The sequence below is a fragment of the Phoca vitulina genome, unplaced genomic scaffold (genome assembly GCF_004348235.1).
Source record: "Phoca vitulina isolate PV1807 unplaced genomic scaffold, GSC_HSeal_1.0 scaffold31, whole genome shotgun sequence".
Lineage (NCBI taxonomy): Eukaryota > Metazoa > Chordata > Mammalia > Carnivora > Phocidae > Phoca > Phoca vitulina.
In genome coordinates this window covers 15,803,085-15,828,020 of record NW_022589734.1, presented here as the reverse complement: position 1 = coordinate 15,828,020, position 24,936 = coordinate 15,803,085, and the positions used below count along the sequence as shown (strand labels likewise).

Below are 24,936 nucleotides of genomic sequence, written 5' to 3'. Positions count from 1 at the left end.
CCACTTGATAAATATTTGTTGATTAATTAACATTTTCCTGGTCCATTCAAGTGTTTACTGAGTGAGTTCCATGTACCCATTCATATTCTCTGAGGTATGTAGAAATGGTATGAAATATGACCCCTGTCTTTTAGGTTTAAAATCTACTTAGAGGGGCGCCTGGTGGCTCAGTTGGTTAAGCATCCGATTCTTGATTTTGGCTCAGGTCATGATCTCGGGGTCATGGGGAGAGCCCCACATCACAACGGGCTCCACACTCAGCTGGGAGTCTGCTTCTCTCCCGCTCCCTCTGCCCCTCCCCTGACTCGTGTGTGCTCCCTCTCTCTCTCTCAAATAAATAAATAAATCTTTTTTAAAAATCTACTTAGAAAACCAACACACGTGGGACAACCTCAAGACTTCAGGGAAGGGCTATATTTCTGAGCCAAAACATTATAAAATAGTATTAACAAAATGATTCTAATTTTTCTAATTGATATATTTTTAGTTATGCTTAGAAAGAAAACCCTGGACATAGAATACTGTCGAGTTTTGTTTTATTCCTTGTGATTTTCTGCATTTCCCAATTTTTTACAGTGAATAGGAAATACACATCAAGAAAAAACATCTTGTTTTGTTGTCTTTAAAGAAGATATTTTTCAGAAGAACAGAACTTGGAAATGCAGCCTTCTAAAAAGGTTTTATGTGATTCTAGAGCTGCATTCTCTGCTTTGTGGCTCATCCAAATTTCCATGGGGTATATTTCACTCCATATACTGAAGGCTTGATATAAGAAAAAAAAAGTAAGATGTCTTAACGATTTTTATATTGATTATTACATGTTGGAATGATAATGTTTTGGATATATTGGGTTACATAAAATAAAATTAATCTCACTTGTTTCTTTTTACTTTTTAAAATATGATTACTAGAAAAAATGTTTTAAGGCGTAAAAGGTATTTTAATAAGTTGATGCTGCATTACTGCTCCATTCCTTAGAAAAACTCCAAAGATATCAGGGACAAATCAAACATGACACACCAATAAAAAAAAATGGACAGCATAACTACTTAAGATAGGCAAGGCTAAGAGTTACTGTCTAACCTTCAGCACATAGCAACCCTGTTCCCAAGATTGTCCTAGGCCTATCAAGGACAGCAACATCATAGACACAAAAGGGAGGTTCCTGGGTTGTCCTTACCCAGGAAGAAAGATGGAGGCAACTTAGCACAAGATTTTTTAAAGATACACTCAAACGAAGATGTCTAAGAGAAAATGTCTTCCTTAGGAAACAAAGGGACAATAAAATGGATATAACAGAACCGGATGTATGTTGTCCATGACCTCTGTGGACATTTGCCCGAATCCCCACCTGCACATGTATGGGTCAATGGGGCTAAGGTCATTGGGGAATGTGTGTTTTTGTGGTGTATGCGGCAGTGTCTCAAGGGTCGGGGGGATAAAAAGATGAGAAAGCAAATAGAACAGGATGGACAAAGAATGGAATGATCAAGCTTAATGGGGGCTCTAACTGGATCCATTTTGCCATGGTTCCCCCCACCCCCAGGCCCTCAACAATCACATGAGACTTCAGGAATGCACCACACAGAATCAATTAGTTCAAAGATATGCCACATGGAACTGATTTGTTAAATATCGCCCCTCCCTTACCCTCAGCCTCCAGCATACTCCCTTAGAGTAGTACAGTCAGGGAAGGCTTAACGATTGGGAGGAATCCCCCACACTTTTCCAGGACAGAATTCTGGCTAGTCCCAAAAAGAGTTCTTCTTTTAAGGATTTTGGGGAAACTTTAGACACTGAAATTTTTATTAGTATTGGTGATGTTTGGAGCAAATTCAGCTCCAGGAGCTGCATGGTTGAACACAGGAGGGGTTCCACCAATTGCCCCAATTCCTTCCATTATAGCAACTTGGCCAAAGCATTCAGTTGTTGGTGGAGTTGATCCCAAGGTTCCATCTGGCATCATAGTGGCAGGTCCTGGAGGACCTGGGGTACCAACTGGCACTGGAGCGTGGGGCATGACACCTCTGTTGTTGATGCCCATAGCACCTCCCATAGCCATCCGGCCCACCCATCTCCTGTTCTCTTGCATCAGGGCATGTTCCCTTGAATCCTTCCTACTGTCGCCGCATCTCTTCCTCATGCACCTGCACTCCACCTCCTGCCTGAGTTCCAGTTGCTTTCCTTCCTGCACTTCTTGGTTGTGCAACTAACTCTTCCATTCTCCAGAGTTCTTCTCGACGCCTCATCAAATCCTGTCTCATTAGCACAACTTGGTGCTCATGGCGAGCAGCCTCCATCTCCATCTCCAGCTTCTCACCAGCTTCCTTGATGTTGCGGTCCACTTGGTCCTGCTGCTTCCAGCTCAGTGAGTGTCTTCCAGGGCATGGCATACTCGTACTCAGAGGAGCCAGGCTGCACAAATCTGGGTGGCTGCTCTCACTTCTTGTGAAATTGCTGGTTCTTTATAACCAGCTTCTCTGGAAGTCCTCTTCGTCATCCACCTGGTCCTTGGGCTCCACAGTCACAGGCTGAGGAAATGTGGTTAGCAAGAAGGAAGCTTCACTGGACCTGTCCAGAGCCTTCCGAGCCACTGGCTTCCCTGAGAATTCAACAACGCCTTTTCCTGAGTGCCTTCCTTGATCAGCCACAATGACTTCAACCTGCCCATTCCACCTGGCCAAACACAGAAAAGGCTTCCTGCAGCAGGTCGTTGGAAACATACCGAGGAAGGTTTCGGTCAGTAAGGGATGCACTATGGCAGGCAAAGCGCACGAGCAGCTGCTTTCCACGGAGGGCCATGTTGTCCAGCCCTGCTTTAGCAATCTCCGCTAGGGTTCATGTTTCCAAGCGGAGAAAGCCAAAGCCCTATCCTGTGAATGAAGACTTTGCCTGCCTTCCCTTCTGCCTCAAATAGTTTCCTCATCTCCTCAGTGATGTCAGGAGGAAGATTGCCTACAAAGGGCCAGCTACGTTGGGTGAAGGCTTCTCTCCTGGTTTCCTAAAATTCTTCAGGTCAAGTCTTCATTTGGGCTGCTGGCTTGTTGCCCACTTGCAGGTATTGGTGGTTGTGGTGGCTGCTGGTGATGCTGCTGGTGATGTTGATGATGCTTCGTTGGAATATGGTTTTGCTTCTCCAAGTTAAGGGTTGTATTGCTCTGCATCTCTGCACCCCTCTACGGACTGTTCTGCCCTCAGAGTAACAGCAACACTACACAGCCTCTACCGTCCCAGGACTGATTACTAGAAAATTTTTAAATGACATGTATGGCTTGCATTGGTTTTCACATCATGTTTCAATGGAACAGTGGGGCTCTAGACTGATAGAACATCTACATGGGGATCAGATTTTCAGATAATGCTACAGATGTGCCATTGGGGTGTCTACAAAGCCCAGGGAAGTTCTAACTGGGCATGCTACCAAAACAGTGAGTTATTTCTATTTAAAATTAGGGGAGGGACACATGGGTGGTGCGGTTGGTTAAGTGTCTGACTCTTGGTTTCAGCTCAGGTCTGATCTCAGGGTCGTGGGATTGGGGCTCTGCACTCAGCTCAGAGTCTGCTTGAGTTTCTCTCTCCCTCTTCCTCTGCCCTTCCCCCCTGTGCTCTCTCTCTCACTGAAATAAATAAATAAATCTTTTAAAAAATAAAATTAGGAGAAAATCTCAGCAACAGGAATGAGTGAATCCAAGTCAGGTATCATTGAGTAGGGTACTTTGGGTTTGTATTTTTAAGATCTTTCTCTACATGGTATATTCTTTTCCACTACAGGATTTTGAATTTTAGAAACTATAAAGCAGAATCAAATTTCTACAGTTTGTGGAATAGATTCTACCTACAAGTTAAAGGGCAGGTGATGGATGGGTATTTAAGAGAGGTTCCTGGACATGGTGGTACATACACCGAATCTGGAAGGACAGAGAGTTTTTGACAAAGAAATAGGAGAACAAGGCTCTCAGCCCGGATAGTGTCCTGGGCAGGAGACACAGATCAAGCACTACAGCAGGTGGCTGAGAATCCAAACATACCTGTCTTACTGCCACTCACAGGGATCACTGTTTAACTTCTTTGAGCCTTGGTTTCCTCGTCTGTAAAGCAAAGATAATAATGCCAACCTCGGCGTGTTGGTGCAAGGAGGAAATGTGATACTTTCTATAAAGTGCTCAGCACAACAAAAGCACACTCCACAGAGTGATGGTGATGATGATGATGATGATGATTACTAATGGAAACTAAAACTGTTTCAGTAAGAGAGAACCAAAACTTTATATAGGGAGTTTGGGAAACCACTCAGAGGAGTTAAGAAAAATGAAGTGCACAGGATGGATTGAAGAGAAGAACCAGACCCCGAGAGGTCAGTTGCAAGGCTGATGTGAACCAGGTGAGAGGTGGTATATTCCTTTTCCTGGAGCTGCTGTAACAAATTACCACAAACTCGGTGGCTTAAGACAACAGTAACACACTGTCTCAAGGTACTGCCAACTAGAGGTCTGAAATCAAGGTGTCAGCAGGGCCATACACTGTTCTGAGGCTTTTGGGAAGGATCTGGTCTTTGCCTCTTTCAGCTTCTGGTGGCTTGGCTTGCTCTGGCTTGGGGCTACATCACTCCAAATGTCAAGGCCAGCATCTTCAAATCTCTGTTTTCTTTTCATCATCTCCTCCTGTGACATCTGTCAAATCTCCTTCCCTTTGATAGGGGTAGATGTGATTGCACTTAGACCCACCCAGATAATCCAACAAAAGCTCCCAGTCTCAAGATCTTCACCTTGATTGCATCCTTCGCCATTCACAGGTCTGCCTTTTAAAGTAAGCTATTTATCACAGGCTTCATATCTTTGGGGGACAGTTTTCACCCCACCACAGGTGGTAAGGACCTAGAGAGAGCAGATTTTCTAACACTCCTGGAGTTCCCGATCATTGGGATATTAACCCTTGGTGCACTGGGTCCCAGGTGAATGACCAAGGGCTGGCCTGGGGTGGGGGAAGCACTCACCAGTAGCTATTTGCCAGGTGGGATGGCTTTACCAATACAAGTTAGCAGAATGTTAAGCCTGAGTGGGGGATAGAAAAGGAAAATGTTCACCTTTAGCCCAGAAGACTGACCGACAGCCTGCATAGTTCCAATAAGTATCAAATACATGCTGGTTGCTACATTCTTTTTTTTTAAACTTTTTTTATTTTTTATTACCTTCAGTTAGCCAACATATAGTACATCATTAGTTTTTGCTGTAATACTCAGTGATTCATTAGTTGCATATAACACCCAGTGCTCATCAAAACACGTGCCCTCCTTAATGCCCATCACCTGGTTACCCCACCCCACCCCACCCCCCCCAACTCCTCCCTTCTGTAACCCTCAGTTTGTTTCCTGGAGTCCAGAGTCTCTCATGGTCTGTCTTCCTCTCTGATTTCTCCCCCTTCAGATTTCCCTCCCTTCCCTTGTGGTCCTCCCCACTATTCCTTATGTTCCACATATGAGTGAAACCATATGATAATTGACTTTCTCTGCTTGACTTATTTCACTTAGCATAATCTCCTCCAGTCCCATCCAGGTCAATGCAAATGGTGGGTATTCATCCTTTCTGATGGCTGAGTAATATTCCATTGTATATATGGCCCACATCTTCTTTATCCATTCATCTGTTGAAGGGCATCTCGGCTCCATCCACAGTTTGGCTATTGTGGGCATTGCTGCTATGAACATTGGGGTGCAGGTGCCCCTTTTCACTACATCTGTATCTTTGTTGCTACATTCTTTTTTTTTTTTTTTTTTTTATTTGAGAGAGAGAGAGAGCACATGAGAGGGGGGAGGGTCAGAGGGAGAAGCAGACTCCCCGCTGAGCAGGGAGCCCGATGTGGGACTCGATCCCGGGACTCCAGGATCATGACCTGAGCCGAAGGCAGTCGCTTAACCAACTGAGCCACCCAGGCGCCCTGTTGCTACATTCTTAAAGGGTCTCAGGACTGCCTGTACATCTCACCATCAATATCAAACTGAATGATAAGCACCAGAGAAATCTTGTGAAAGTAGTTTATGGGTAGAAATTTAAAGAAGACATTTAGGATCTAATACTCCCTGCACATCCCCCACCCCCCCCTTTGAGCACTAAGCATATAACCACCAGCTTCATACAGCAAAAAGTGCAGCTCTTTCAGCTGATGGGCCCTGTCCCTGTGCTACTTAAATAAACTTACGAAGTTGCACCATACAACGTCTCAAGAATTCTTTCTTGACCACTGGGCTCCACGACCCCGCAACAATATCCCTCTCCGCAAGAAAAATATGAGGGCTTGTATTCCAAGCCATCCAATGTTGAGGCTTCCAGTATATGTTCCAGCGTTGTGTTCTGGGTCCCAGTCCCTGATACTGCTGGAACAGCGGAGGGCCCTACCCGGCCCACGTTAATGAATTCAATTCTCAGTCTTCAGACCTGGTGAGGATCCTGGTGTGAAGTTGCCGGCAACAACATTGTGTCCGAACAGACTGTTTACCAAGCTCCCGCAAATACGCAAACATCACTAAACCCAGGGGACTGCTCTAAATGAGGAGAAAACAGGTTCTTTCAACACAGCTAGTGCCCCTGCCAGAAACTACTATAGAGGGCTGCTTTTCCATACCGTGTGAGCTGATTAGGAGGTTGATGGATCCTAATCAGAATGTGAGGTTTATTCATCTGTAAACTTGCAAAAGGAATGCTCTCTAGGGAATGTGAATCAGAAAGAATTGTTTCCCATTGGCCTGGCTTAACCAAAAACAAGACAATTTGCCTCCGTTTTTCCTGGTAAGCAGGTAGACTGGAAGAGAGATTATTTCTTGATGATCCTTTTCAAATTCTTATTAGACATCAGTACAGGCTTCAGTGATCTAGCAAATCAGCTTCTAGTATTTTCAATGAGAAAATGATATGAACGCTCATTAAATGTGCATAATTTGACCCATGGGCCAGGAAATTGAGAACTGAGGTCGGTGGAGAAACTTAGACTCCATTCTTTGCACTGACGAGTAATCATGATGGGGACTGTATGCTTGATCAGAAAAATCTGGTGAACGCTACTGAATAAGAATTAGATGGGTGCAATTTGCTCTTATTGCAAAAGTGGGGTTTGTTTGCTATAAACGTGAGATAGTAATAGCAGGTTGTGGTAAGGTTGGGCCTCATTCCACCCACCCCTGTCCCCACATGATCAATGTGAATTTACTTATTTTTGCTGTTAGGCAAATATGGGAAACAAGCTCAAAATTTAACAGACTCACCATCTAAGAACAACTGAGTCCTGTTCTGTACAGACACCCACTAAATGTCACACAGATTAAGAAAAACTACCCTTGCCTTCCAAGAGTTAACAATTTAACAATCAACTTTCATTGCCTAGGCAAAAACTATTTCCATTTCATTACATTCATTTGTTACAGATGCTTACATTTGATTTCTCAAGAGAATAGGAATAAGACTGCAGAAAACGCTTCGACCTATATTTTCTGAATCCCTATCTCTAGCTAATCCCAGAAGTCCCCCTTCACAGCTGAACACTTTATTGGTTCTGTTTTTTCTTAAAAAGTGTGTAATAAATCCCAAGGATCAGGACTGTTTAATACTCAGCCACACACTTTAATGAAATGCCCTAGGGTTAGACCAATTGTATCGCCAATCAGCAACTCCATCTTCCTGCATTTAGACACTCCCAAACTGCCTTCACCTCCAAATATCCCCAACATCTACTCCTGGCAGAGCTTGTCCTGGATGAACAGAAATCCGTCACAGGACAAAAGAGGGGCCAGCAAGAAGACGCCTGGCCCTAATTTATTTTTCACACTCCAACAAAAGAGTAAAGTGGGACTGAGTCTGAGTCTTGACGAGAGTAAGAAATGAGAGTGAAGCAGTGTGGCAGCCATTAGGAGAGCCCCCCAATCTCCTAATCCAGGAGTGCAATTGCTCCAGGGCCCAGGGCTGTGCTCTGAAACCCCTCACCAGGCTGCCCCCCAGGCCGGTATCCCCCGGCTGTGCCCGTGGTCACTGTGGCACAGCCAGGATACTTCCCCTTTCGGTGGGAAGTACGGGACTCTTCTGGCAGGAAGCTTGGCCCAGATTTCCTTAGAATTGCATTGCCATCTATATCCCTTCCTCACTGGGGTCAGACTTGCATCAGGGTCTGATGGCTTTTCAAGCCTCTCCCAGCTTCCTCCCCTTTCCTTTCAGGCATTACCCCTGATAAATTTCTTGCATATTTAATGGATCTTGGTAACTGCTTCTCAGAGGACATGGACTAACATAAGTGGGGATCCACAAGGAGGAGCAGAAAGCAGCTGGCGGAGCAGGGAACAGGAAAACATGGTATCGGTTTAAAAATCAAACTGACTTCCCAGAATACGGGCCACAGTGAGACTTTAATGAGGCTCACTCAGTGCTCACTCACAGCAATGGCTTTGTGATATGCGTACTTGGCCAGGCTGGACTACATTTCCCAGGATTCCTTTTCCTTCTATGTTTCAGGTTAGTATGGGCTCCAAGGGATGTTCTCTCACGAGAGTTGGAAGGAGGCAACGGAGCGGCGGCCATCTTGTGACATGCAACCGCTGGGTGCTGATCGTCCCGCTCATGCTCCGGTGGAGGTGCTGCTGGGCCCGGGGTTACCCTCCGTTTCCGCTGGGTCTCCCTTCCTTTAGTTTCTCTGCACCCTGTGGTGGATGTATCCTTGTTCTGCAGTGTGACACAGGGCCTCAGCTTCTGCAGAGTCCTTTCATCGATAAGGTCAGGAGGAACAAACAGGACATGGGTTTCGGTCTGCCCACGTGGTGTTCCAGCTTCTGCTTATGGGGGTTCTAGCCTGTCCCCGTGCGCTTCCTTTCTTGACTGTCTTATGGATTTCGAGCACCAACATTGGTCAAGACAGCCTCGTGGAGAGTGCCTGGCTAGGCTCCCCTAATTGTGCAAGTCCGTTCCTAAGAATTCATGTATATTTTTCAGTGATAGATACATGTACCTACATACATATATGTACTTCATGGTTAAACCCTGAATGATGCACTCGTTATGTTTCTTCCTCTCGCCCCTTTACTTGAGGGCAGCGGTACACATTAGGAAGTGGAATAGGCGTTAGGGCTTCAAAGAAAACCATGCCAACCCTAGGCTCTGCTGCTTTAGACAGACCTGGACGTCAACAAGATAGAGGAAGGTAGAACTGAGTTGTGAAGACAAGTGTGCGTTCCCAGCCCACCTGGCAGAGGGGCAAGATTCGTGATTTGGTTTTGTTTTTTAAACTAAATTATATCCAGCTTTGTGCCCTTACCTCCCTAGCTGGGAGGACATCCCAAAGCAGTTATTATTGGGTCGCTTAGCACCACCACCACTACCCTTACTACCTGCCCATAGTACAGAACCGGAATCCCGGGTCTCATAGAAATGGACTGGAACCTGGTCCTTGGTCCCGAGTGGTTGCTATCACTTCCTTCCTCTTGTTTCCCGGCGCCAGTGTTGAGCCTGATCCTCTGGCATCTGTCAAGCGTAGCTACCACCAAGAAGCCTCTCAACATCCCAGTCCTGCTCATCCTAGGTCCCAAGGCTTCAAAGCCAAGAAGTCCGGTGATAAGTTCCAGAGAGCCCTATACCACATCATCAGAGCTGACACCCTCAGGCGTGCATGGGGCAGGGACCATCTCCTCCACTCACAGAACCTTCCATCCTGCAAGTCTCAGAAACCAGTCCTCCTTGGGTCCACCTACATATCTACCCACTCTTTACCTCCTGGAACTTTCTGTTATCCAGAGTAACAAGCTGTATGTCGTGTGTCCTGCAAACCACGCCCCCTCCCAGATTTAGAGAAACCTGGAGGGGATATTAACTTTTACTTCCCTCCTGATAAATCTGTAAATATTTCTTTTTTAAAAAAATTTAATCTATGGGATTAAAAATCAAAATAACTTTTATGCCAAGTGAAGTAAGTCTGACAGAGAAAGACAAATACCATATGATTTCACTTATATATGGAATCTAAAAAACAAACAAACAAAAACCAGACTCTTAAATACAGAAAACACACTGGTGGTTGCCAGAAGGGAGGCAGGTTGGGGAAGGGGGTGGGGAATGGGCAAAAGGGATTTAGAGGTAAAAAAAAAAAAAAATTAGGATAACTTTGGTTGGAAGGATAGAAGTAAAAATTAGAGGGATCACAACATGGGCTTTTGGGATGTGGACAATGTGTTATTTCTTCATCTGGGTGATAATTAATGATAATCCATTGAGCTGTACATTTATGATTTATGTGCTTATCTCCATGTATTATACTTCAGTCTTTCAAAGTTTAGGAAAACCCAAATGCTAAAAATGTATATGGAAAAAAAAAAAATAATAATCCCTTCCCCACCCGTACATTCTATGCCCCATTTCCCCTCCCCAGGTGAACCGCATATTCAGGAGTTCCCTCCAGTACCTTGTGAGCATTGGTGGTCTTTAAAGCTATTCCACTTTTCCTTCGGGGCACATGGTCTCATTGCATTTCCTGGCCCTCCTGAGGTTGGATGGGATTGTTGTGTGACTAGTTTTAGCCAATAGGTTGTAAGCAGAAATGATGTGTGTCACTTCTGGGCCGGGGCGTTCAGTTGCCAGAATGAGATCCTCTGGACTTCTCTTTCCCTCCTGCCACAGTGACGTGCCGTTTTTTAGTTAGTGTTCTCCATCACCCTTGGTCTCAGAGGGATTATGACAAGGGACCAGTGCATAACAAACACAGGCAAGAGGCATGAGCAAGAAATGTTTGATGTTTTAAGCCACTGAGATGTAGAGATTGTTTGGTAGCACAGTGATTCATAGTGGTACCTCCTGGGAGGGGTGTGTGTGTGTGTGTGTGTGTGTGTGTGTGTGGTCTGTATATCTCTGGAGAGTACACCAAGACAAGAAAATTTAAGTAGAAACAGAAATATGAGAGGAAATATGTGTGTAGTTAATGTATCTGTATCTGTTAAGGTATTTTCAGCTTCATGTATGGAAACCCAAACTGAAAATTGCTTGCACAATAAGACTATTGCTAATATAAGAGAGGTATGGTGATTCCAGGACTGGTTAGTTCAGCTGCTCAACTGTGTCATCGAAGACCCAGATTCCTTCCTCTCTGCCATTCTTGGTGTGTTGGCTAGCTCCTGTTTTGGCTACAGCAGATTCGTATGATTCATTCCCTCCTTCCCCTCCCTCCCTCCCTTCCCTCTCTCTCTCTCGCTCTCTCTCTCTCACACACACACAGACACACACACACAGACACTCACACATACATGTCCAGAGATAAATAAGAGACCAACAAAATGCTGAGAATAACAAAAGAAGCAGATCAAGCCTATTCAGGATATTATCATTTTAGCAATTCTGTGATGGTGATTTGTAAAGTCTCTTTTAATGGTTGGTATATTTGTTCTTAGCGCTTTTAATGCAATATAAAGTGTTCTTTTGTTGGGCAACCACAAAATCAAGGAGGACCTGTGACAGCCAAGAATAAAAGTGACAGAATGACATTTGCTATTTCCCAGTACCTTGACTTTGCCCAATGCCGAGCCGTGTAGTTTTGAGCTAGTTACTAACATCTCTAAAGCTTACTCTTCTTCTCCTCCCTATAAAGGGATTAACAGTTGTACCTTCATCACAGATCTGCCTGTGAGGCTTAAGTGAATTCATACATAAAGTGCTTAAACAGTTTCAGGTACATAGTAAATGCTATAGAACCAGTAGCTATTATCATTATAATAGGGCTTTGGGGAGAATTAAATAAGTCAATGCATGTAAAGGACTTAGAATAATGTCTGACATGTAGTAAGTACTCAATAAATCTTTGCTGCTGCAGCTACAACTGCTATTATTATTACAGCTTTAAATAAGATTGCAGAAGTTAAGGAGGGTAAAATATAGAGAGTTAATCCTTTAAAAATGAATGTATCAGTAGGACGTACCTTTGTCATCTTAATTATCATGATCAATAATAAATTTTCATTGAACAGCCCTCTGTTTACAACAGAGTAAACTAATCAAAAAGAAGTCATCATCCCAAATATGCTCTAACAACTTTCTAAGAGACCTGAATTGTGCAAACCATCTCTTTAAAAACTACCTAAGACAAATAAAACTACCCGGGAAATATTTAATTGATGCTTACTGCCATCAGCATATTTCCTGTTGATCAGTTTATAATACTGAATATATTTTTTATGTGTTGTCTATAGTTCATTAAGACACTTTATATTATCTTACTGTTTTAAAAAATAAAGCTTAGAAACAGTACCATTTGGGGCTGAACATATGGCTTGTAGCTTTGGGATTTACCAAATGTTTTCAGTGTCAAGCCCTAATATCTGTTATTGATGGTGGAGAAGGCTCTGTAGCCCAGAAGAAACTGAAGGAAACAAAGAAATGCACATCTATTAAGTGCTTTTTGTGTGATGGTTACTTACATGTTATTTTGTCTAATCCACACCACAACCTACTTTGTGATATTATCATCTCCATCTTTCCAGGTGAGGGAATTGAGATATAGAAATTACGTGACTTAAAAAGAGCAGGAACAGGTGCCTGGGTGGCTCAGTCGATTAAGCATCTGCCTTCTGTTCAGGTCATGATCTCAGGGTCCTGGGATCGAGTCCCGCATTGGGCTCCCTGCTAGGCAGGGAGCCTGCTTCTACCTCTGTGCTTTCTTTCTCTCTGTCTCAAATAAATAAAATCTTAAAAAAAAAAAAAAAAAAAAAAGAGCAGGAACCAGGAATTGGACAATGGAAGACCTGAGATCAGAGAACACATGGGGTAATCTAGGTGACTAAGGGATGGCTATTGTACCCAGCTACCCCTGAGGGGTTGCAACTACCTGCTGTGCTAGAAAAGCTTGACATTTAGCAAATAACTCCAAGCTTTATAAGATAACGTCTAAAAATGCTTTGATAGGAGCAGATGTGCATTTCCTGTTTTTGAATATGATTCTGAGTGGGCATTAATAAATGCTAACTGGCATTGCTTGCAGGTGTAAAACTAATAACGACGTTGGATCTGATTAGGAAAATAAAATCAGAGCTCTCAGTGTTCTTGTATCCCACCCTGGGACAGCTTTAAAAAAAAGCACAGGGGGGCACCTGGATGGCTCAGATGGTTAAGCGTCTGCCTTCGGCTCAGGTCATGATCCCAGGGTCCTGGGATCGAGCCCCACATCGGGCTCCCTGCTTGGCGGGGAACCAGCTTCTCCCTCTCCCTCTACTGTTCCCCCTGCTTGTGCTCTCTCTCTCACTCTATCGAATAAATAAATAAAATCTTTAAAAAAAAAAAGCGCAGGGTCCTACCATCTTGTCACCAAAGAAGCATTCATCAACCAACCAGTGTAACTTAAAACAGTACGTTGCCATCTAAGGAATAAACAAGTACAACAAACAAATAAAAACGGAAACATTTTGGGGCTGCCTGGGTGGCTCAGTGGGTTGAGCATCTGACTCTTGATTTTGGCTCAGGTCATGATCTCAGGGTCCTGAGATGGAGTCTGCTTGAGATTCTGTCTCTCCCTCTCCCTCTGCCCCACTTCCCCCCCGCTAAACTAAATAAATAAATCTTAAAAAAAAAAAAAAAAAAAAAAAAAAAATTTTTGAGCACTCTGATGTGCTTGTCATTCTCTAGGTCCCCCAGGCTCCCGAGGTTGAGAGTCATCGCCTCGTGGAGCCTTGTGGTGGAAAGTAGCAGTGAACGGGGAACAACCTAGAAATGGCCTCTTTATGATGGGACTTTGTTTTTATTTTGTTGTTGTTGTTTAAACTTTCTATTTTGAAATAATTTGAGACTTAAAAGTCTTTCAAAAATAATATGGAAAGTTCACATAATACTTTGACCCCGTTTCCTCTAATGTTGACAAATTATAAAACTAGCACACTGTCAAAGCCAGGAGATTAACATTAGTACAATGCTATTAACTAAACAACAAACCTTATTCCCGTTTCATGTTCTTTTACATAACAAGAAAAATTGCAGGGACAAAAACTTGAAGAGAAGATGCAGAAATGAAAACTGTGTGTGTGTGTGTGCGTGTGTGAAATGGTCAGCTTAATGTACTGATTTTTCTTTCCTTAAAAAATTGTAATATATTTATTATATTGTCCAATTAAAAAAAAACTTAAATTGCCAGTATTATTCTCTTTTCTCTTCAGTAGGCACTTTCCCAGGGAAATAGGGTTGTTAAATTTAGCAAAAATTAATGCAGGATATGTAGTTAAATTTGAATTTCAGATATGCAGTGAATAGTTTTTTGTTTTTTTAGCATTACTGTGTCCCATGCAATATTTGGAACATACTTAAAAATTATTTTTGTCTCTTTGATGTTCAAATTTAACTGCACTTACTATATTTTATCTGACATTCCTGCAGGAAAAGAACGTAAAGATGGAGAGTGGAGCTTAGTGTTCTGCACCTGGGAAGAGGGATGGCAGGACGTCTTCAAGGTAAGAAGATGAAAAAATTACTTCTCCAACATTCTTTACCATGTTGTGCTAAAGGAAGAATTTCTCTCTTGGAGGATAGAAAGTAGCTGCTGGGAAAGGAAACCCATTAAACTATTTCAGGAGCTATTTAGAGTTATTTTAGAAAACTGTTTACCACAGCTGTTACCTGGGCCTGACCCGCCTCAACCAGACCTAGTTTGTGGGGAGGGGTATGAAGGGGTAAAATGGGAGTGAATGGGTGGAGCAGGTGGGTAATTAAGCATGGGTTGGTGGGGTTGGAGATGCAAAGGGAGAAGCAAATGCCCTCGGTACTAAAAGCAACATGAAGAGACTGGCCTTTTCCCCACATTGCCCTTAAAAGACATAAAACTGTGGGCCTATTCAGGTGCTAATAAAACTGAAAATATGCCTGTCCAAGCCAGTGCCAATTTCCTATTACTGCCTCTAGGCCCAAGCTCTAGTCCTAAACGGACTACTCAAGATCTATTTCCAATGAGCTTGCTGCATGCCTAGTTCTAATGCAGTAATTTAGGAAACACCATAAAAAGCATCCTGAGGCTTTCACCAGTGGAAATCCCATAATCTGATAAATCTCCTTTCCCTGGGAAATGTTGGCTGCTGCCTTACTTAAACTCTGTCACCAGCAATGTGCAGGGTCTCCAGCTCAGTGGCAGGGTTCTCTTCCCCTCCCACTCCAGTCCCCTGCCCCGCCCCCCCCCCCCCCCCCCCCCCCCCCCCGGCCCGGATGAGAGCGGCTGGTCAAGCTCAGAAGTTCACCAGGGTGCCCTGGAAGGGCCCTTGAGTCCCACGTGGAAACTGCTGCTACCACCTGGGAACTGCCTATCATTGGAGCACCATGCCCTTCAGGGTGCTTTTAATTTCAAACAAGGGTTTTCCTCTGTGTGCTCCTGTTTACCATTTCTCTTTAGACATCCTCTCTGTTTTTCCACCTGCTTCTGCTAGTTCCCTTGGAAGCCCTAACTTTTAAGTGATTTGCTCCCACCATGTGTGTTGACATGTGTTGATGATGCAGGTAGGCCAGGTCTGAGGACCCAGAGGGGGTCCCGCAGGACCAGCCAAGAGGGTCCTTGGCTACATGCAGGGTAGAAATCAAACACAAGCCAGTTGGAAGTGAGAGCAGAGCTTATTGAAGGTGTAAAGAGAGTGCAGATACATACTGTCTGGGAGACAGAAAGGAAAGGAGAGAGCGTTTCATCTTTGCTTGGGGTCTCGGGTCTCTATTGAGGATTGTGGTCTGGTCTGCATGTCTTCTCAGGGATCCAGGAACCAGTTAGAACAAGGACAAGGGTCTAGGTATCTGCGACAAGTCACTTATTCCTTGGAGCCAGGGGTCTTGGCGTTGAGATGTCTAATACTGGTGGTCTGGAATACGCACGTGATGGCTTTGTCCCGTCAGTCTTCCCTGGTCCTTCCTTCGATGTTATCTACTATGCTGGAAGACTCTAAAGAAATCATTAACTTCTTGTCCCTTACTAAGAGGACATACTCTCTTTGCACTGGGAGGCATGTGTAAAGTGGGGGTGCAGGTCCTCGAAAGAATAGAAGCAGGAAAAGGAGCAAAAAGCAGATTTTTATGGAGTCCTTCAGCTTCCCTGTCTCATTGACATCTAACCTTCAGAATAGTCCTTGAAAAGCATTCCTACTGTGGAGAGGCCCCTCAGGCATTGTGGGTAGTAGAAAGAACACAGGATCTTGAGGCAGAAAACCTGAACTCTAGCACTAGCTTTCTCCCTTACTCCCTACATGACCGCAGATGAGCTATTTAATTAACCTCTTCAGATTTCCTGTCTGTCAAAATGGATAGGGTTCTTCTGGCTTACCTCATAGCTTTGTTACATGGAAGAAATGGAAGGAAATGAGAGTGGTTTGTAAACTATAAACCTGCTGTGCCAATAATAGCAAACATTTCTCAGTATCCATCATGTGCTAGGCATTGAGTTTAGATGCTTATCTGTTGAATTCTCACAGTAACCTCACACGGTAAATACTGTCATTCCCATCTTACAGATAATCATACTGAGGCCCAGAGAGCTTAAGTATCTTGCCAAAGCATCATAACAGTAGTAAATGGTGGCCCTGGGATTTGAACCCAAGTCACCAGGCAGCCATGCCTACTTACCACTCTGCTGAGCTACTTCCTGGTGTAATTAATGGATTAAAGTCAATGTTCAAAATTGAGGATACAGATAACTCTTTTCCTAGCTTCACTGGTGCCCTCACCTTGGGCTCTCTTCTGTGACCTTTCCCTTTTGTGCCCTTAACTGTAGGTCCCATGGTGAGGCCAACTTGGAGGAATCAGAACCACTCACTGCTAACTAGGTCTTGTCTGTGTCTACATTTTACATTTCAGGGGACATATCTAGCTAACAGCATATCCCAGATTGCATACTAGTGAGGTATGCGTAACAGTCCTGCTTTTCTAAGACTGACAACAAAGCAGAAACAAGACATCTATGGCTGTGAAATATCAGATGTGCCAGTGGGAGCTCGGTGTAGCGTGGGATTTCTCAAAGGCCCATCTAATACAGACACATTCTTAAGGAAAAGAATTCTCGTGGATTTTGAAGCTCACTTCCTTGGAACCCCAGTTTGAGAAATGCCAATGTGTGATAGACAAAACAGTGCTGAACCTGCACTCAGGAAATCCAGGTTCTCATCCTGCCATCGCCATGACCCAGGGCATTATTGTTGCCTCAACTGTAAAATGAGATAGGCCAGATCAGTGCTCCCAGGGGCCACAAGCCCAGCGGGGGCAGGCAGGTGACCTAAATCAGTGTCCAGACCTGGTGAAAGGCAATAGTGAGTAGGAACGACCTCAGTTCACTGTGGCCGTGAGGGATTGCAGGCACTGTCCTCATCTTCTGAGTGGTTAAAAGGAGCCTGACATTCATGACTTGATACAAAAATCTGTTGATTCTAGGGGCGCCTGGGTGGCTCAGTCGGTGAAGCATCTGCCTTTGGCTCAGGTCATGATCCCAGGGTCCTGGGTTCGAGCCCCGCATCGGGCTCCCTGCTCAGCGGGAAGCCTGCTTCTCCCTCTCCCACTCCCCCTGCTTGTGTTCCCTCTCTCGCTATGTCTCTCCCTGTCAAAGAAATAAATAAAATCTTTTTAAAAAAATGTATTGATTAGGGGTGCCTGGGTGGCTCAGTCATTAAGCGTCTGCCTTCAGCTCAGGTCATGATCTCAGGGTCCTGGGATCAAGCCCCACATCAGGCTCCCTGCTCGGGGGAAGCCTGCTTCTCCCTCTCCCACTCCCCCTCCACGAGCCAGAGCCATGGCTCAAAAACTGGGTTGAGATCCTGAACAAGATCAAGGGTTTTCAGGCTGTTTCCACTGAAGAGTTCCACAGAGCTTTTGTGAGGGTTCTGGGGATGTCAGGGGAGGCCAACTCGTCCTCCATTTCAACCAGAACAGCTCTATCTGCTTTTCTAGTGACATTCCACAGATTTAAGAATACTTCCATGGCATGGAACTAGAGGGTATTATGCTGAGCGAAATAAGTCAATCAGAGAAAGACATGTATCATATGATCTCACTGATATGAGGAATTCTTAATCTCAGGAAACAAACTGAGGGTTGCTGGAGTGCTGGGGGGTGGGAGGGATGGGGTGGCTGGATGATGGACATTGGGGAGGGTATGTGCTATGGTGAGCACTGTGAATTGTGTAAGACTGTTGAATCACAGACCTGTACCGCTGAAACAAATAATACATTATATGTTAAAAAAAAAAAAAAAGAAGAAGATGGCAGGAGGGGAAGAATGAAGGGGGGAAATCGGAGGGGGAGATGAACCATGAGAGACTATGGACTCTGAGAAACAAACTGAGTGTTCTAGAGGGGAGGGGAATGGGGGGATGGGTTAACCTGGTGATGGGTATTAAAGAGGGCATGTATTGAATGGAGCACTGGGTGTTACACGCAAACAATGAATCATGGAACACTACATCAAAAACTAATGATGTGGGGCGCCTGGGTGGCTCAGTCATTAAGCGTCTGCCTTCGGCTCAGGTCATGATCCCGGGATCCTGGGATCGAGTCCCGCATTGGGCTCCCTGCTAGGCGGGGAGCCTGCTTCTCCCTCTCCCACTCCCCCTGCTTGTGTTCCCTCTCTCAACGTGTCTCTCTCTGTCAAATAAATAAAATCTTAAAAAAAAAAAAAAAAAACTAATGATGTACTGTATGGTGATTAACATAACATAATAATAAAAAAATAAATAAAATTTAAAAAAAATTTTAAAAAAGAATACTTCCACGGCTAACAACTAAAATAGTTGATATTTAAGGGCATTCATCTGCAACTTGTATTTGTAGATAGAAAAGTTTTTATGGGGGCACCTGGGTGGCTCAGTTGGTTGAGTGTCGATTCTTTTTTTTTTTTTTTTTAATTTGAGATAGAGCAACAGCAAGAGAGCAAGTGAGAGAGAAAGAGAGCATGAGCAGAGAGGTAGGGGGATACCGAGGGAGAAGCAGGATGTCTGAGCAAGGAGCCCAATGTGGGGCTCGATCCCAGAACCCTGGGATCACAACCAGAGCCGAAGGCAGCCGCTTAACCGACTGAGCCACCCAGGCGCCCCAGAGTGTCTGATTCTTGATTTCAGCTCAGGTTGTGATCTTGGGGTCGTGGGATCAAGTCCTGCGTGGGGCCCCGCCCTCAGTGGGAAGTTTGTTTGAGATTCTCCCTCTCTTTCTGCCCCCCTCCCACTGCTCTCTCTGTCTCTCTCTCGAATAAATAAGCAAATCTTTTTTTTTTTTTTTTTTAAGTCTTTATGGTGTGCTTTTTTAAAAAAACTCTTCAGTGGGTCCAGATGGCTGGAACAAGGAGGCAGCAACTCACTGCTTCTGCTTCTGGACATACTGTTTGGGTGGGCTCAGTGTCACTGGGCAGCTCTGTATTTCATCACAACCAAAGTGTGGGAAAGAAAAGCCTGGCTCTAAAGAAACACCGAGTACAGCCAGCCAGCCTGTTTCAGTCCCCGTCAGGTTCTTTGAGCTTATTTAGCAGCAAATGGTGGTGGTGTTAACTTTCCCGAAAATGGCTCCCTAAAAAATTGAAGGCAATTTCTCCTGGCTTATAAAGCTCTTCTTAGACCTTTAACTGCCCATGTGTTTATTCTGTGGAGAAAGAAGCTGGCATGTTTGGGAATGCATGCAGCAGAGAAGCTGAAAGTAACACAGCAATAGAAGAGTCCAGGAGCCTCCCCTGGAAACGTGGGAGGGAGTTTTTGCCATATTTGCACAGTTGAAGGTTGTAGAGTGTTGAAAATACTGGCAGTCCCAACAGATAAAAACTGCTGTCTGGGTATGGCAGGGAACCCGTGTGTGTCTGAGGGATGTGTTAGCTACAGACTTGGCTACCTTTATCCTCTCAGTGATAATTCAAGTGGCTCTGCACTTGTTTTACCACATTATCAAAGCCCTAACCTAAGGGAGGGGGATTATTTAGAATAGTCTAAGGGAACCAAAGTGAATTGAAGAGAATAAAAATGAAGCAAAGAAATACAAAGGTAGGAACAGAAAAATCTCTCGAACATTGCAATGTGATGAGCTTAATGAGTTTCTCAAAGGGAAATAGCCAGAAGGTCCATCATAGAGAATATAGAACTGAGATAAAAACCATCTCATGATAGTTCATTTAAAAAGGGCTTTATGTCGAGAGTGGGAGCAGAAGGTAAAGGACTATATGATGTTTTCCCAAGCCTGCACAGGCCTCTAACCCTCACACCCCACAAATCTGAAAACCTCAAGTAGTGAGATTTCCAGGATTCCCTGCACTTCCCGCAATACTACATCCTTCTCTTGAGAGCGAAGGTGTGTTGACTCCCTGAATCTTCCTTCAGCTTGATCCAGTTTGTCCCATACCTGGCGTAAGGTGGACACCATTCCAGCACTGGGCTGAGTGTCTGTGCTTTAGCATCTTTCTGTGTGTTTGGCTAAGTGAAGTCTACAAGCCTAGGGTGGCACCAATACTACTAATTTTCCTGGAGGTCTGGCTAGATCAAGTTTTTTTTTTCCCCCCAGAGGAGCTCATACGGATTTGGGAATAGAAACATTACAATAAGGTCTTTGATGATGTTCTGTACAGAAATCCTCTCCCACACTGTCACACACTTTCCATTCTCAAAGGCTTTGAGACTCTTGTGCTTCTAAACGAGATCAGTGGTATGACCTTTCTTTGCTTTTGATGCAAACCCATAATTCCAGGTGGCCTACGAAAGCAGGAGGTATGCCTCTCTTTTCTGTCCTATATGTTCGCGATTACATGAAGGCAGCACTTGTAATCAGTGCACTACTAGAATGTCATGAACCGGAGCTCAACTGTGAGGAACATCAATGGCCGTGCTAACTCAACCCTCGTCTCTTCTGAGTTTCTAGACATGCGTATTTTAAGTGTAAACCTAAGCCCAGAAGTTGTTGAGAAACAGTGTTATTTAGATGTTCACTGACAGGCCCTGTATATCAGATGTTCTTCTGTCATTTCATCCAAATTTATGTTTTGACAGGTGCCATTTTATTTAGTTGGCAGGGCTTGCTCTATTGTTTTTCTCTTCAACCCTCTTCGAATTTCCTCTACAATGTAGAAATACCAAGCTGGTGTAATAGGTAGCTTTGTCAGCCAGAAGTGATCATCAAAAGACAAAATCAACAAGTTCTGGAAAAGACCCCAGCAGTTCTTGCACAAGCCGTTTTGTGGTATTTTATTTTATAAGGTGGTCTAAACTTAGTTTAATTCTTTAGTTAATCCTTTTTCTTTCCTCTGGTAAATTATTGATCCCTCAGCCTTGAAATGGAGATTCAGATAAATACTTGGCAAAGCAAATTTAATGACTGCGTGTGTTTTACCAGAAGGGAGACCTCCATCATCTCTCTAAAAGCTCTGTGGGGCTTCACTCAAGTGTTATTTAAGTAGCCTCTCTGGAGAATCACAACACTCACTCTCTCCTTGACTATAATACCCTAAAGAGAATTCTGTTTCCTTCTTTATGTCAGTATAAGGAAATGAGTTCCATGGAAGACTATAGTTATTTGGACAATTCTTGGCCTCCTCACTTGATTTAAAACAAAGATAGTGGGTACATTTCATCAGCACTATCTCCAGAGACTAAAATTTTCTGTTTCCTTTCTAAGGGAGAATTTAGAGACCCTAGTGCCTCCCTTCTCTATTTTTAAGAGAGGTGCTGTTCTTTGCTTTCCTTTGCAAGAAGGTGCTGTTCTTTGCTTTCTCCCACTTGGTTACTTAATTTCTATATTTGACGCTGAACCCCAAATTCCTAGCTACAGTGTACCACATATGCCTTCAATGGCTCTCATAATCTTAAGGATCCTGGGACAAGGTCATGCCTGTGGAACTTGATGGACTTCAAATCCCTCAGAGCTCGTGCCTTTTAGACATTTTCCCCTATCAGTCGACCTCAACCTTTGCTCAAGTTCTTTTGACAGGGTTGTGTGAAGACTGCCTGCATTCTGCCCTTCTCGCTGATTAATTTACTTAGAACTGGGAATTGCTCTTTAACTGAGAACATAGATAACTCCCTCGCCCTTGAAAATCATTGTATACCTTCCACAAAAGTCTGTCTTCCCAAGGAACTGCTAATAAAAGAATTTGAAGGAACTTGTTAACATTCTCTGTGTCTGGAAAGACAGAAAAGCCACCCAAGAAAGAGCTCATCTTCACTGGATGCAGTGCATAGGCAGTGGTATGCTGCCCAGACCCCCTCCCCTCAAGGAAGTCAGGGATTCGTTGGCTATGGACAACCCCCTTGGCTAAGGTCACTCCCCTGCCCACCCACCTCCCTGGATGAAGTGGGAGTATAAAGACCAGGTCATCTCAGCCCAACTTGGGATGATTCTGAAGGGCCATTCTAACTCCAGCACTCCCAGTGGGCTGTGACTGCTGAGAGGCCTGCATTGCAGTCATCTTCCCTCTCAGCCCACAGATGCTTCCTCCCAGAGGAAGTTCCTAATGCATTATTTCTGAAGTACCAGAAGTTGTTCAATAAATGGGTCTATCGTTTTCACTGGATCATAAGCCCCTTGGGGGCAGAGATGGAGCTAATTCAGCTCTGGCTTCTTGAATAGTGCCTGGCAGTATTGAGTGCCCTCCAATGACACATGACAAAATAGATGGGAATCAAATCATGGTAGAATGGGAACCATGATGGATCCTGAGCTCTGCCAGTAGTCACCCACATGACTGTTGGAAGCTTTGCTGGGTCTCTGTTTCCTCAGGGGTAAAATGAGGAGCTTTAACTGAGTCTTCTGTACAATTCATCCTAGCTTTAAAGTTCAGTGATTTTGTGGATATGACAAAAGTTTAGGCACAGAGATGGATAGAATGGATCAGAGTTACCTCCAATCCATCTCTCTCTCTCTCTATCCTTCACACAGTGACAGCTGAATACTAACTTGACTTGCAGGAGAGGGAAGGGAGAGTCCCAGGAGTCAACAACAGAGCTTCATCCTCTATCACAGCACTTTTCAACCTTTCAACCAAACTACCTTGTTCCTTAGGTCATCTTAGAGGAAGAAAGGGACAGAAGCCCTAATGCCAACCAGAACTTAAGTATTGTTCTGGCCAAATTTACTAGCCAAGAAGAAACCTGGAAAACACTGAAAGCTTAGGAAGCTTCAGAAAGGAGGGATGCCCCTCTCATTTCAGTAAAGATGATTAACTTTGAAGATGTGCCTTGTCCATTAGTTCAGAATCACAAATATTTTCAGATTTTTGTTTTGTCCTAGCTAAATTCCTATACTGGTAAATCTATTAACTTCTTGTCAAGCAATATGATATAAAAGACTTAAGAGTTAGGCAGACTTTTGATAGAGAATTTAAAGTAAGATCATAAAAATACTCACTGGACTTGAGAAAAAGAGTGGAGGATCTCAGTGAGGCCCTTAACAAAGAGATAGGAAATATAAAAAAGAACCAATCAGAGATGAAGAACTCAATAACTGAAATTAAAAATACACTAAAAGGACTAAATAGTAGACTAGAGGAAGCAGAACAGATCAGCGACCTGGAGGACAGTAATGGAAAGCAATCAAGTTGAGTAGGAGAAGAGAAAAAAGAATAATAAAAAATGAAAACAGTGGGGGCTGCCTGGGTGGCTCAGTCGTTAAGTGTCTCCCTTTGGCTCAGGTCATGATCCCAGGGTCCTGGGATCGAGCCCCGCTTTGGGCTCCCTGCTCGGCAGGAAGCCTGCTTCTCCCTCTCCCACTCCCCCTGCTTGTGTTCCCTCTCTCGCTGTGTCTCTCTCTGTCAAATAAATAAAATCTTTAAAAAAAAAAAATGAAAATAAACTTAGGGAACTCAACACCACCATCAAGCATAACAACATTGGCATTACAGGGATCCCAGGAGGAGAAGAGAGAGAAAAGGGGCAGAAAATTTATTTGAAAAAATAATACCTGAAAACTTGCTGAATCTGGGAAAGGAAACAGAAATCCAGATCCAGGAGGCAGAGAGCCCCCCCCAACAAAATTAACTCAGGAGGTCTGCGCTAAGACACATAATAATTAAAATGGCAGAAAGCAGCAAGAGAAAAGAAAACAGTTACATATGAGGGAAGCCCCATAAAGCTACCAGTTGATTTTTCAGCAGAAACTTTGCAGGCCTAAAGGGGTGTCATGATGTATTCAAAGTGCTAAAAACAACAACAACAACAACAACAACAACAAAACCCTCTACAACCAAGAATACTCTATCCAGCAAGGCTATCATTCAGAATAGAAGGAGAAATAAAGAATTTCCCAAAGTTAAAGGAATTCATCGCCACTAAGCTGGACTTACAAGAAATGTTAAAGGGGATTCTTTCAGTGGAAAGGAAAGACCATAAGCAGGAGTAAGAAAAGTAGGAAGCACAAACGCAGTAAAATTAAGTATATCTATAAAAATCAGTCAAGGGATTCACAAAATAAAAATTTGTAAAGTATGACAGTCTATACCTAAAATGTGGTGGGGGGTTGGGGGTAGGGGCAGGGAGTAAAAATTTATTGCTTTTAGAATGGGTTCAAACTTAAGTGACCATCAAGTTAATATAGACTCCTGTATGCATAAAATGTTATACATAAACCTAATGGTAACCAAAAATTAAAAAAAAAGGTAATATGCAAAAAATAAAAGGAATCCAGTATATCACTAAAGAAAGCCTGCAAACCATGAGAGAAGAGAGCAAGAAAGGAACAGAGAAGAACTACCAAAATACCTATAAAACAAGTAACAAAATGGCAATAAGTACATGCCTATCAATAATTACTTGGAATGTAAATAGACTAAACACTCCAATCCAAAGACATAGAGTGACTGAATGGATAAAAAAGCAAGACCCATTTATATACTGCCTGCAAGAGACACTTCAGACCTAACGGCACATAGAGATTTAAAGTGAAGGGATGGAAAAGCATTTACCGTGCAAATGGAAGCAGAACAAAAACTGGATAGCAATACTTATATTAGGTAAAATAGACTTTA

The 24,936-nt window shown here is 43.7% G+C and overlaps 1 pseudogene; it reads right to left on the bottom strand.

Annotated features, from left to right (window-relative positions):
• Nucleotides 1–1,789: 1,789 nt before the first annotated feature.
• On the bottom strand, nt 1,790–3,164 carry LOC116644894 (annotated as a pseudogene).
• Between the last annotated feature and the right edge of the window lie 21,772 nt (nt 3,165–24,936).